This window comes from Corythoichthys intestinalis, chromosome 19 (assembly GCF_030265065.1).
Source record: "Corythoichthys intestinalis isolate RoL2023-P3 chromosome 19, ASM3026506v1, whole genome shotgun sequence".
NCBI classification, from domain to species: Eukaryota; Metazoa; Chordata; class Actinopteri; order Syngnathiformes; family Syngnathidae; genus Corythoichthys; species Corythoichthys intestinalis.
The window spans coordinates 16724957-16739454 of NC_080413.1; positions in this window are offsets into that span (position 1 = coordinate 16724957).

A 14498-nucleotide genomic window follows, 5' to 3' on the forward strand; every position below is an offset into this window, starting at 1 on the left:
CATGAAGAGGGGTTTTGATATAAAATTTCTATAACTTGTCTTTTAAGAACTACAAGTCTTTTTATCCATGGATCGCTTTAACAGAATGTTAATAATGGTAATGCCATCTTGTTGATTTATTGTTATAATAAACAAATACAGTACTTATGTAGCGTATGTTGAATGTATATATCCATCTTGTGTCTTTCCATTCCAACAATAATTTACAGAAAAATATGGCATATTTTATAGATGGTCTGAATTGCCATTAATTACGATTAATTAATTTTTAAACTGTAATTAACTCGATTAAAAATTTTAATCGTTTGACACCCCTACAATAATTATAAAATGTTCATGTGGTGCTGAAACCCATAAAATCAGTCGCACCCAAGTGCCAGCAGAGGGCGACAAAACACCGAAAAACACAAGTTACAAGTGGACATGACACTGTGCTGTCATTTTATTCCGTTTGAGCAGAGCATGTGCGTTAAATGGGTTAAATATTTTAATGTGATTAATTTAAAAAATTCATTACCGCCCGTTAACGCGATAATTTTGACAGCCCTAATTATATAATATTATATTGTATTATATTATATTATATTATATTATTTTTATTTTATTTACTTTCGTTCCGTGAAGAATCCAGAAAGGGTTATTTGATTGTGGCTTTCTGATAAACAATACATTTTTACATTTAGGCACTCCTGCAATCATCACACTTTTTCTGTTACAAACTGACCCCGGGCCCCTCATCAGAGAAGGGAAAAGTTATGTGGCCCTCAAAGGAAAAAGTTTGGGGACCCCTGGTGTAGACACTGAGCTAGAATTCCTGAATGTGAAAAACAGCTCATTTTTCAAAAACAAAGCTTAGTGACGGGTTTAGTTGTTGGAATGGATCATTTCTATTTTAAGTTTTTAAGTAGGTTGACCGGAGTCCTAAATAAATACTCCACTGTCGGTACTTTTCATTGTATATACAAGCTGTAAACTTATGCACACACACACACGTTGACACAACACAATCCCTTTGTATGGTGTTAAGTGTCATCTGTATTGTTGCCTGAGGAAGAATGAGTCATGATTTACGTTTAAATATGTCCACTTTTAACGGTCTCGCAAAGGCAGGTGTACCTGGGTGTCAGTTTGGATTTGAATGTGAAGTGGACCAATGCAGAGGGGCCATTCGCATACGTGCACAATTCACACTGATCCGTCAAGTGACTTGGTAGAACCGGTCCTGGCATGAGACTGCTAACTCTGTGGCGCCTGATGACTGATGGACGGGAAGTACTTGTTGCACCTTAGTGTGCAAAGATGGGATACAATCATACGTCACTTCTTGGACATAGTGTTGAGTGACACTCACGAGCCAATTTTATTAGGTCATCATTAGATCTAATGCAATAACATCTGGCTTGTTTGGAGTGGATTACTTGTTTACTCAACAAATACCCAAAAGATTTTGTCACAACACGAGGCCACTATTATAAATTGTGAAATTATGACGCCGCTCCCTCTCAGCGTCACCTGCGAGACGTGAGGAAAGCGAGACGCCTCCCGTCAGACCAGCTGGCAGGCCATTAGATGCAAGGAGATGAACCAGTTCGGCTGGTCGTCAGTGGAGAACAAGGGGCGGTGGTTAACTAAGGCTTTACAACACCTAACTTTGTCTAAATATACTTTGTTCATGAGTTATAAACTTGATTGTGTGATGTTTGTTGTGTTTATGCTTAAGCTTTGTCTTACCTTGACCTTTTAGAGAACCAGTGATGTCATCATGGTGTTCATGCCTGAATGTAGACAGTCACGCGTCGGATAACGCATGCATGTTTCTGCTCTGTAATCAACGCAAATGGCGATGACAATGATCATGAAAAGCTGGGTGACATGTATAAGGTAGGTATGTGCCATGTGAGTAATTCATTGAAATCGATTGACGTTATTCCGCAACCAAGGCAGCTGGGGATTTTGGAGTACCATATTGTTTTGTGGTGAATACTTTCGTTATATTACTGTATTTGTTTTTTTGTCAAAGTCACACCTAACCATTTCACTTCCAGCATAAGCTGTAACCAAATTTAATCAAATGTTGGCGAGTCCTGAGCAACCTAAGTGCCAATTATGTTGTCACTTTGATTACTTGAAAGAATGAATTTATTGTCATTGTCATCATCATCATAATCATTGACAGTTTCAGAGTGTGGGATATTTTGGCCCGAAAGGAGAAACATTGACACAGACTAAGGAATAATTTGCCCGAAAAAAGAACAAAAAAAGACGATGACAGACAAAGGAAAACGGGGAAAAAGCAAATGCTTATCGATACTCGTCCCCCAACAGCCTGGGACGCACAGTCTAGCATGTTTGTGTTACAGTCCAGTTATTTTCAGTTTTTTTGTTTTTTTTTTTTTTGTTTTTTAACTCACATATCATTCAAAAAAGTCATTGATTGCCATGGAATTTCGCATATTGCTAATACTAATTAATTAACTAGTTAAAAATAATTCTTAATTTATTTCCCAGGACAATGCTATTTTTTGGACTATAAGGCAGACTTAAAATCCTTTTATTTTCCCAAAAATTGACAGTCACTTTATAATCCAGTGTGCCATATTTATTATTTCGGGTTATGCTAAATGACCTAGAACCTATTTTGCTGCAGTATAATTGTATTACACTGCTCCAGTAAAGTGCTCAATACACACATTTTTCATTCATCAGATCCAAGAATAAAGCAAATAAAATCATAAAAACGGCATTCGTATTCATAACATTCCTTCATGTTTGAGTTAACAATGTCAACAATTCTATTGAACATAGTCATGTGAAAAAATTAGGACAACCCATTGAATATTCAGTTCTTTATTAAGACATGTTCACATATCAATGTCCGATCTTGATTTTTTTTTTTTTTTTTTTTTTAAGCTGTGGAAAAGAAAGTGATTTAATTGCAGGTAAACAACAAAAATTAACATTGTTTTACTCATTAAATTAAATTTATCAACAAAAATGCATATTCTAACTGAGGAAAAAGTGAGGACACCCTACCACCTAATAGCTAGTGTTACCCCCTGTCGCTGAAATAACTTCAGTGAGACGCTTTTTGTAGCCATCTACCCGTCTTTGACATCGGTCTGAAGAAAGGTTGCCCTATTCCTCAACGCACAATACTTTCAACAGTGATTGACTGTTGAAGTGAGAGAAAACAGCATGGTGAGAATAGATCAAAGGAGCTGTCTGAGGCCTTCAGAAAAAAGATTATAGACACTTATGAGTCTGGTAAGGGATTTCAAAAGATCTCAAAAGAATATAAAATCTGCCATTCCACTGTCCGGAAAATAGTCTACAAGTGGAGGAGGACATTCAAAACAACTGCCAACATGCCCAGGTCTGGCCAAGCAAGTTCACCCCGAGAGCAGACGACAAGATGCTAAAAGAAGTCTCCAAAAACCATAAAATGTCATCACAGGACCTACAGTAGGCTCTTGCTACTGTTGATGTGAAAGTGCATACCTCTACATTAAGAAAGAGCAAGGCTTTGCTCTCCAAGAAGAACATGAAGGCCCGACTGAAGTTTCAGTCAATGTAGAAGAAGACCAGCACTTCTGGAATGATGTTCTTTGGACAGATGAATCTAAAATTGAATTATTTGGACATCAGAACAAAGGACATGTTTGGCGTAAACCCAAAACAGCATTCCAGGAAAATAACCTCATACTAACTGTGAAGCGTGGAGGTGGAAAAGTCATGGTTTGGGGATGCTTTGCTCCACCAGGACCTGGCTAGCTCACCATCATAGAATCCACCATGAATTTTATCGTGTATCAGAGGGTGCTTGAGGAACATGTGAAATCATCTGTGAAAAAATTAAAGCTGAAGCGAAACTGGACCCTGCAACATGACAATGACCCAAAAACTACCAGTAAATCCACCAAGGACTGGCTGAAAAGGAAGAAATGGAAACTCCTGGAATGGCTAAGTCAAAGCCCAGATCTACATCCCATTTAGATGCTTTGGGGTGACTTGAAACGGGCTGTACATGCAAGAAACCCCTCAACTCACAGCTGAAAGTATTCTGCGTTGAGGAATGGGGCAAACTTTCTTCACACTGATGTCAAAGACTGGTAGATGGCTACAAAAAGCATCTCATTGAAGTTATTTCAGCCAAAGGGGGTAGGTAACACTAGCTATTAGGTGGTAGGGTGTCCTAACTTTTTCCTCAGAATATGCATTTTTGTTGATATATTTGGTTTAATGAGTAAAACAATGTAATTATTGTTGTTTACCTGCAATTAAATCTTTCTTTTCCAGAGATAAAAAGAAACACGATCGGACGTTGATATGTGAACATTTCTTAATAAAGAACTGAATATTTAATGGGGTGTCCTAATTTTTTCTCATGATTGTAGTTTACTGTTGTCATCATAGGGCATCTTTGCATTCTTGTGAACCTTTAACTACCTGAATAGAATATTGGAAACTGCTCTCCCATGGATACAATGCAACCTAAAACATAACATCACCTAGACCTTGGCCCCTGGCTAGTATCAATCAATACTCTCCCTCCCCCCTCATTCATGGGCCCTAATGCGAGAACAAAACAAACAGGCTGAACGAGACAACTTATTGTTGTGAGTAAAGTGGGCGACGAGACAACAGCCGCTATGAGCACGAGAGCAAGCCCAGACACACCTCATTGACACAAGCGCTTGGAAACTATCACACGGCCTCTGGCTCATTTGACTGGCGAGTTGCTGATGTCGCTAACGTTATGTAACGTCCGAAATGATAGTCTTCATGGACCATGACACCATCTACTGTACCAATACCAATGAATTGTAATGTGATAGTGATATTGCGAAACGTCATGTAACTATTGCTATCTGTACTTGAGTGATGATGTGTCATCACCCCCACCTGCACCCTCCCCCACCCTCACCTGCTATTGCCACCACTGTGAGAACACCTCACCCCCTTGATTCCCAGACTTGGATGCGCCTCAATTAGCCTTTTTCCTAAAGACAGAAAAAAATTAACTGTCATGAATCCTCACTGACTCATGCGAATTATCAGAATCATCTTAATGACCAAGTATGGGAAAGACGGAAGCATTTTTTCCCCCTTTGGTGGGTAGAGACAGTTCTACTTTAGCAAAAAAAAAAAAAAAAAAAAAAAACCAGACACATTCACACAATAACAAAATCCACGTTAAGGGCATATACTGTACACAAATATAAAAAGTCAATATAAAGGATGCAATAATCCTAACGTGGCCGCTCATTCCTCTACTGTCCCTTACTGGTCTGGAGTGCCTGAAAATTCAATTATGTGGTCTTTAAAATTGCTAAGATTAGTCAGTTAAGGATGAGCTCAGATGTCAAGTCAAGCTGGTCAAATCAAAACTAGATGCAGACTTGCGGCCTAGCTAATAGGGACTTGCAGGATTTGAATATAGTATTTTTGCAACTTCATAAGCTGTTTGTAAGATATCATTCCAAATAAAAATGTTTCTTTGTGTATATTCTAACTTGAGACCCTTCTTTCTTTTAATCAAGGGCGTAGGTTTGGTCTCAACATTGTTAGGGAGATATAACAGCATAGCCTGCATGTACGCTACTTGCTGGGGACGTGACATTAATAAGACTAAACAGATTGGGTGAACAGAGGTCAGGGCTACATTTCTCACAAATATGAACTTAATTATTTGATAGGCTAAATCAGGAGTAGTCATTCGTTGATCGCGAACAAAAAAAGAAAAAAAATGTTTTAGGGGTGTGTGCATTGCGCCATGATCCTTAAATATCTTTTTTTCATGTACATAGTTAATTATGATTAAGTTGTCTTGTGTTAGCAACATATGAGGTTATGCGGCATCATTTGAATGTACATAGTCAATTATGTTGTGTGAGCAACATATGAGTTTATGCAGCACCTCTACAACATTGTTACAACTGATTTTTAAATTACTTATAGTGGCTGCTGCTGGCCGAAAAAAGCTTCTAATATCCTTCCTCTTTGAAGGAGGCGGTGGCATGTTGTCAACAATCGACATGTATTTCTGTCGGGGCTGTTTGAGTGTGAGCGTGTATGATGTGGCAATGTAAAGTCATCAGCCAATCAAACATGCGTTTGAGGGGTGAGCAGGGGTGAAAGTGGATTCAGGGCCGGAAGGCTGTTCTGGTACACGGTGCTTTAATTCCGAAAATATGACAGCAACAGTCAAAACGCTATGTAAAAAAGGTGCCACACATGCATTTCAGCTCTGACAAGAACTACCAATATCAAATTTACATACACAAGTGTTAACAACAAGCATAATAAAGTGCTTGTGTTGCGTAATCCGTTTCCACCAATATTTATTATTATTGATTTTATTTCACGGATGGCATGGACGTTTCCCCAGCTGCTGCAGTTATCTGAGTCTGACGATGATTGGTTCAAATGTGCATGTTTTCTGGAACAGCAAAAAAAAAAAAAAACAGCTTGTTGAATTGATGCGACAAAAAAGGGCAATGCAACATAAAATGGATCAAATCTTTTAGCGCAACGAAAGAGTTGAGGAGGCTTATTTATCATATTTAGTTTTAGTTGCTCTGATGGGGAGGTACAGAACATCTTAGCTGTCAATGTGCACTTTGGACTTATATTTGTTAATTTATGTTAGGCTACTTATTTATTTCCTTATGATTTAAAAAAGTCAATGTTTGCACGATCTTCAAAATATATTCCATTTCACTCTGCATAGTATAACATTACCTTCAATTTTAATATATATCCTATGTTCTTAAGTAGTTAAAATTGAGATTTGGCATTTAGTATGTGAGGAAATGAGGGAAAATAAAAATTAGGAGATGGAGGTTAGGGTTATTGCCTGTAACTTTGTTAACTTTTATTTTGCAAATAATTGTAAAAATAAAATTTTGAATGAAAAATAAATAAAATTTCTGGCTCCGTGGCGACCTTCACGTCGGGGAGTTACGGCAAGAAATTCTAGCCACTTTCACCCCTGGAGATGGGGATGGACCTGCACATTCAGCAAGTGAAAAGGGGTAAATGTAAGTCTGAACATAATGAAAATAATTTACTTAACAATGGTAGAGTCAATTCTATTCATACAACATATGGGAAGACAATCTAAATTCCTTATATAACTGAACCCATTATACAATGCAAATAAGGTTGCGTAAAAGTTGGTGAGGACAATTTGAGCATCCTGAGAAATTGCTAGTGTTATGTCCATACTGCCCCTATGCAAACCTACGCCCTTGTTTTCAATCCACAGCTTTTATGTATGTCACACTTGATAATGTGTATTATTTACATAAATCCCACTTCGACACCTCCTACCTCCAAACCAGACGCTTTTTGGCAAGGCTTTCTTTTGTTCAACTTGAGCCATTGAGTTCTTTTTTCATCTAAAACAAAGGGAAGGCGCTAAAGCGGCTGTCCTGATTACTGTATTCTCTGCTGGTCAGAGATAATACAAGCATTGCTCTGCAAGTGAATGGCCAAGATGACGTTTCCTGTGAAAGTGATGATAATATTTTAACATACTTTGTAGTGACTCAAACATCACATGGGGACGCACAAGTCATGAATGTAGCATGAGCAACGTACTGTATGTATCAATACATGCAAGGTGATGTTAGCTATTCGGAATGTACCTTCTAGCTTGCTATTCTGAGCAAGCTAAGTACATTCTGGTTTATGTACAATGACGTGAACAATACATGGAAGAAACTGTAACAAAGTACACAATCAAATTGTTACACAAATGTTTTAGTTTAGCTTTCTGTGTGATACCTAGCAGGCTACCTGGTTCAAGAAGGACATAAGCCCCTTTCACACACATATCCCGGTAAATTCCCATTAAGGTGACGAGGGATTTATTTGTGTCATTGCTTTCACATATGGAGAGATATCCGGAGAATGACGCTGTTTGGACACTTTCACAGACTTGTCCCTTGTTGCTAACTCATCGCTCCCTGTGTGGGAGGGCTTCTGCCGGGATTTCATAACCCGGACATTACGCCATTTTTGGTCAGCATCGGCTGTCACTATGTTGATCAAATCGTGTTTTGATTCCAGAGGGAGCGTTCCTGACGTCGTACCTGCAGCCAATTCAAGCTAATCAAGACTGTATTTAAGCCTAGGCGATCCAGGAGAAGGGTGCCGACATATTAACTTGATGGGTGCCATTAGACATCTTGTACTCTCAAATTTCGTGCATTTGTTAGCTTGTTCGTCTGCCGTCCTTGTTTTGAAATCCCCTACACTGTGCTGGTATTTCAGTGTATTTGTTTTATTGTGTTATCGGCTCTCTGCCTACCGCTTAGGTTAGTATCATTGATCACCGTCAACCAACTGTCACGGACCCATGGGGTTATTCCCCCCCTTTTCCGCAGGCGCGTGTATTTTTCTATATAATCAACCCTTGAATGCAACCCTCCGTTGTTTTTTGCTTTGAGATACAACCTTGTTTCCGCAGTTGCAGACCCTAACGTTGGCAACAAAATAAACCACACATTTCCAAAGATGGACAATGGACTCTCTTCCTCGGGTCTATGACCCAGTAGCAAGTTAATTTCGTTGTTGCCATTTCCAGTTTACCATGTTGATAGTTGGGATGTTTTTTTTTACCGCTTTTCGTCTTACTGCGAAGAAAGAGGAAGTGAGGATCAGACCACCATGATATCTACATCATCAGCCATTGTGCTGTGATCCAGGAATCAAACACGTACTTTCACCATGCCTCGTCCCTGGAAAGTCCCAGACAGAATACTGAGACGCGACCTGTTAAATGTCCGCATCAGTCTACCCGGGAAGTTGCTTTCACACACAAGGGCCACCCGTTGAAATTCTAAATTTTAACAGTGTGCCGGTGTATGTGAAAGGGGCTATAGAGTGGAAGAGGCGGACAGGACTTTTTGCATGTCTCTACAAACTCTACAAACAAATTACCTGTTTGTGGACTCCATCGCAAATATTTGTCCTGGAAACACAAAGACCAACATGGCTTCATCATGCCTACACATTGTTCTAACAATGTTGCTGATATACAGTGGGGAGAACAAGTATTTGATAAACTGCCGATTTTGCTGGTTTTCCCACTTGCAAGCCATGTAGAGGTCTGTAATTTGTATCATAAGTTCTCTTCAACTGTGAGGGACGGAATCTAATACAAGAATCCAGAAAATCACATTGTATAATTTTTAAATAATAAATCTGTATTTAACTGCATGAAATAAGTATTTGATACATTACCAACTAGTAAATATTTCGGCTCTTAGTTCTTTTTTAAGAACCCCTCCTGTTCTCCACTCATTACCGGAAGTAACTGCACCTGTTTGAACTTGTTACCTGTATAAAAGATACCTGTTCACATGCTCAAACAAACAAACTCCAACCTCTCCTCAATGGTCAAGACCAAAGAGCTGTGTAAGGACATCGGGGATAAAATAATAGACCTGCACAAGGCTGGGATGGGCTACAGGAAAATAAGCAAGCAGCTTGTTGAGAAGGTAACAACTGTTGGAGCGATTATTAGAAAATGGAAGAAGTTCAAGTTGACGGTCATACTGCCTCGTTCTGGGGCTCCATGCAAGATCTCACCTTGTGGGGCATCACTGAAACATGAGGAAGGTGAGGGATCAGCCCAGAACTACACGGCAGGACCTGGTCAATGACCTGAAGAGAGCTGGAACCACAGTCTCGAAGAAAACCATTGGAAACACGTTACGCCGTCATGGATTAAAATCCTACAGCGCACGCAAGGTCCCGTTGCTGAAGCCAGTGCATGTCCAGACGCGTCTGAAGTTTGCCACTGACCATCTGGATGATCCAGAGGAGCAATGGGAGAAGGTCATGTGGTCGGATGAGACCAAAATTGAACTTTTTGGTCTAAACTCGGCTCGTCGTGTTTGGAGGAAAAAGAAGGATGAGTACAACTCCAAGAACACCATCCCAACCGTGAAACATGGAGGAGGAAACATCATTTTTTGGGGGCTGCTTCTCTGCCAAGGGTACAAGACGACTGCACCGTATTGAGGGGAGGATGGATGGGGCTATGTATCGCCAGATCTTGGCTGACAACCTCCTTCCTTCAGTGAGAGCCCTGAAGATGGGTCGTGGCTGGGTCTTCCAGCATGACAACGACCCAAAGCACACAGCCAAGGCAACTAAAGAGTGGCTCCGTAAGAAGCATCTTAAGGTCCTGGAGTGGCCTAGCCAGTCACCAGATCTGAACCCGATAGAAAATCTATGGAGGGAGCTGAAAGTCCGTGTTGCCCGGCAGCAGCCCCGAAACCTGAAGGCTCTGGAGAAGATCTGCATGGAGGAGTGGGCCAAAATCCCTGCCGCAGTGTGTGCAAACCTTGTCAAGGACTACAGGAAACGTTTGGTATCTGTAATAGCAAACAAAGGTTTCTGTACCAAATATTAAGTTCGATTTTTGTGATGTATCAAATACTTATTTCATGCAATTAAATGCAAATTTATTATTTAAAAATCATACACCGTGATTTCTGTTTTTTTTGTATTAGATTCCGTCCCTCACAGTTGAAGAGAACTTATGATACAAATTACAGACCTCTACATGCTTTGCAAGTGGGAAAACCAGCAAAATCGGCAGTGTATCAAATACTTGTTCTCCCCACTGTAAAACAAATAACAATACCCTAAAATGAGGTTTTGTCATCAATAATTGGATTTTACCGGTGTGTTTCAGCGTGAAATCTGATCGTCAGATGATGAGATTTTGTTTTAATGGCTCTATTGTACGTCACACCTCAAAATTAAAGTCGTGTATTGCTCAATTGTGTGTGATTTGGATGACAAATGGGGGGGTGGGGTGTTGCTTTCAGGCGTTACTTGTCTGGAACATTTCCAGGCTACTCAACACCGAAACTGATGGTAATGGGAACAGTACTCCAAAACAAAGCTTTATCATATGCAATATTTCGTGAGTTCAACTTTCAATAAAAATATCCTCAGGAACAGTGTTAGTCAAAGATTCATTTCTGACATTTTTCTTTGAACGGGACTTGTAGTCAAACAAATTGCATATACACAAGGCTCTGCTGTAGGCAACAACTCACACCCACAGGCAAGCAGACACTCACCTCATAGGAACTTTGCTAGAAGAAGCTACTAATTGTCAAAAAGAACTAAGAATCAAAAACTCAGGCAAACTTGATGATGCACCTGCTTATTTCCTAGTCTACCTGCCAATGTTTGCACTAGAGTGAAACTGGCCAGTTGCCAGAGGAAGACTCTTAATGACTCCTGACGTAAACCCTGGGAAAAGAACCAGCCCCCAGAGAAAAAAATAGATGACTAACCATGTCTCTGAGAACCTAAAACTGGTCCAACGACAACAAGGCTCTCTTGCTTGCACGAACACATTATTCAAAAGATGACACTTTTCCCCTCTTGATGTTTGGCAAAGCATCTGTGCTTGGAATGAAAGGCTGTAAAATGGCTCGAATGGTGGAAAAAAAAAGCCTCATAAATAATAAGTGCATTTGTGAAGAGGAGTCCAATGGCTGGTCTTGATCTTCCGAGGTTCAAACCACTGACCCTCATGTAAACCCTGAACACCGTGTACACTAAGCACCTCATCATTAGCATCATCCTCACTTCAAAGTGTCCTGTTTTGAGAACAGTTCAGGTCAATTTCTGGATATCCAAAATGATTAATTGGACTGAAATATTATAGAGCTATGCTTTATAAGTGGGTGTTGAAAATATAAAACAGTAGATGAGTAAATGCACATTTCTATAAATCAGTTTTCAGTGAAAATAAAACACAATTTGAACGTAGATAAGGAGGTCAAAAGTCATAAATACCCACATGGGCGCATTTGATTCTTATTTAGGAGGCTGTGTAGTAGGGGTCGTTCAAAGAAAGGAGCTGCCTCATAAACCAGTGATAGATATCCGACACTAATGGTTAACAGACCGCTGACGTATTGTTGTGTTTTTCCCCTTGTTGGACCTGTTCACAGCAAATGTGGTGCAGAGCTGTCAGTGCCAATGTGTCTATTGACCCATCCTGGCCCTGCTTCTGTCTTTGAGTAGGGTCTTACCATTGTTTATATGATAACTGAAGACTCAAAACATTTGAAAACTTGTCTCTGAGTGGATGTTTTAGAACAATGATGGTTGTCAACATGGATTAACTTCTGACCAAAATATGCATTTCGGTCACTTTCTGAGAAATGAAAAGCACACTGTGTTTCAAGATCCTATAAAGTGATTTCAGGCATTTATTTCTAAACAGATTGAAGATAATTGCTGAAAATGCAGGGGTGAAAGTGGGCCGGAAAGCCGTTCTGGTAAAAGATTCGGGACCAGAATGGGGCAGAACTGTGCTTTGAGCCCAAAAATATGATGGCAAATGTCAAAACCGCATGTTAAATAAAAACTGCCAGGCTGCCACACACGTATCTCATCTCCAAGAAGTAAACAATCTACTGACGTCAGATTTACGTACACAAATGTTAACAACAGGCATAATAAAGCACTTTTGTAGCGTAGTCCCTTTCCACCGATAATTGTTATTTATTCCACAGAGCTTTCCAAGCTGCAGCAGTTTATCTGAGTCTGACGACTCAGTGACCAATCGAGTCAATGTGCAGTTGCGCGCAGCAAACCACCCCTGGACTCAGTTGTCCGTTCACTTGGCTGACAGACTGACATCTGATTAGCATGGATAGTTAGTTGAGATGTCCAGTCACGTCATTTTCAAAGTATCGGAATCGGCAAAAAAAATATCGGCCATGCCTTTTTATAATATATATGGTGTTGAATGTACAAAAATGTATTTGTTTCACTGAAAAAAGATTTATCATTTAATGAAGACATAAAGGTCAAATTTTGGCAAGACAAAAGTTTTGTCGCCTACAGAAAGTAGTGTGAAAATTGAACAAAAAATGTACTTCAAATACAAAAATATGTTACTTAACATAAGCAAATTAAGCAGTGGTGCTGTGAGATCCAAATGTAATAGTTTGTATGACTTCCATGGGCTTGAAGGACTGCATCCATGCTGTTCGGCAAGGATTCATACAATTTATTGATGAAGTCATCAGGAACATCAAAGAAAGCAGTCTTGCATGCCTCCCAGAGTTCATCAACATTCTTGGGTTTGCGATGGAGCACCATCCTGCTGCAGAATTTGTCCATTTTATGGTTAGGAATGTAAGAGGCAGCTAGGATTTGTTTGCCTGGCTCTGCCAGACTATTCTCCCTGTATTTTTCAAACACTGAGAGTATAGTCTGGGAACCAGCCCATTAACGGCCTCTCGAGCAGGTACAAAATCAATCGACAAATCAGATTCGTTTATTTGCGTGACGTGTTCTTAACGAGCAACGTCACTCTTGCGCGTCAAAAGTCGTCTCCAACACAGATGGTGAACGGGAGAGCCGAGAATATGTTCCAGTCCACGGTAAATTCCGTTTTAAATTACCAAAAACATATCGACACGAGTCATTGACAACAGTCTGTCTCGCGCTAGCCATGTTGAATAAACTCCGCTCTCTTCGTATGTTTACTTCCACGGGCAAGTCCCTCGTCCTTCCCTCGTCGTTTTACTAACGTCACGTCTGCCCGTCGCTGATTGGTCCACTCCGCTGTCTGTTTGCTGTGGAAATTGTATCCGCGGGAATGGTGGCCAGACTCAATAGCTGGAACAGCGGTGAGTCTGGTGTACCAGGCAAAAGATTTGTTGATATTTCAGACTATTTATGTTGCCTTCCACCCTGCTGATCTCTCGCACACCCCCATACTGGATATAACCCCAGACCATGATTTTGCCACCACTAAACTTCACTATTTTCTGAGTGAATCTCGGATCCATGCGGGCTCCAGTAGGTCTCCTGCAATATTTGCGGCAACTGTAGTGTAATTCAATGGAAGATTCATCTGAAAAATCCACCTTTTGCCACAAAACAGTGAAGTTTGGTGGTGGCAAAATCATGGTCTGAGGTTACATTCAGTATGGGGGTGTGTGAGATATCTGCAAGGTGGAGGGCAAAATAAATAGTCTGAAATATAAACTAATCTTAGCTGCCTCTTACATCCCTAACCATAAAAAGGGACAAATTCTGCAGCAGGATGGTGCTCTATTCCATACTTCAATCTCTGCCTCAAAGTTCCTCAAGGTAAAGAACATCAAGATCCTCCAGGACTGGCCAGCCCAGTCACCAGACATGGGTAGGATGAAAGAGGAAGCATGGAAGACGAAACCCAAGAATGTTGATGAACTCTGGGAGGCATGCAAGACTGCTTTCTGTGATGTACCTGATGACTTCATCAATAAATTGTATGAATCCTTGCCGAACTGCATGGATGCAGTTCCTTCAAGCCCATGGAAGTCATACAAAATATTACATTTGAATCTCACAGCACCACTGCTTAATTCGCTTATGTTAAGTAACATATTTTTGTATTTGAAGTACATTTTTTGTTCAATTTTCACACTACTTTCTGTAGGCAACAAAACTTTTGTCTT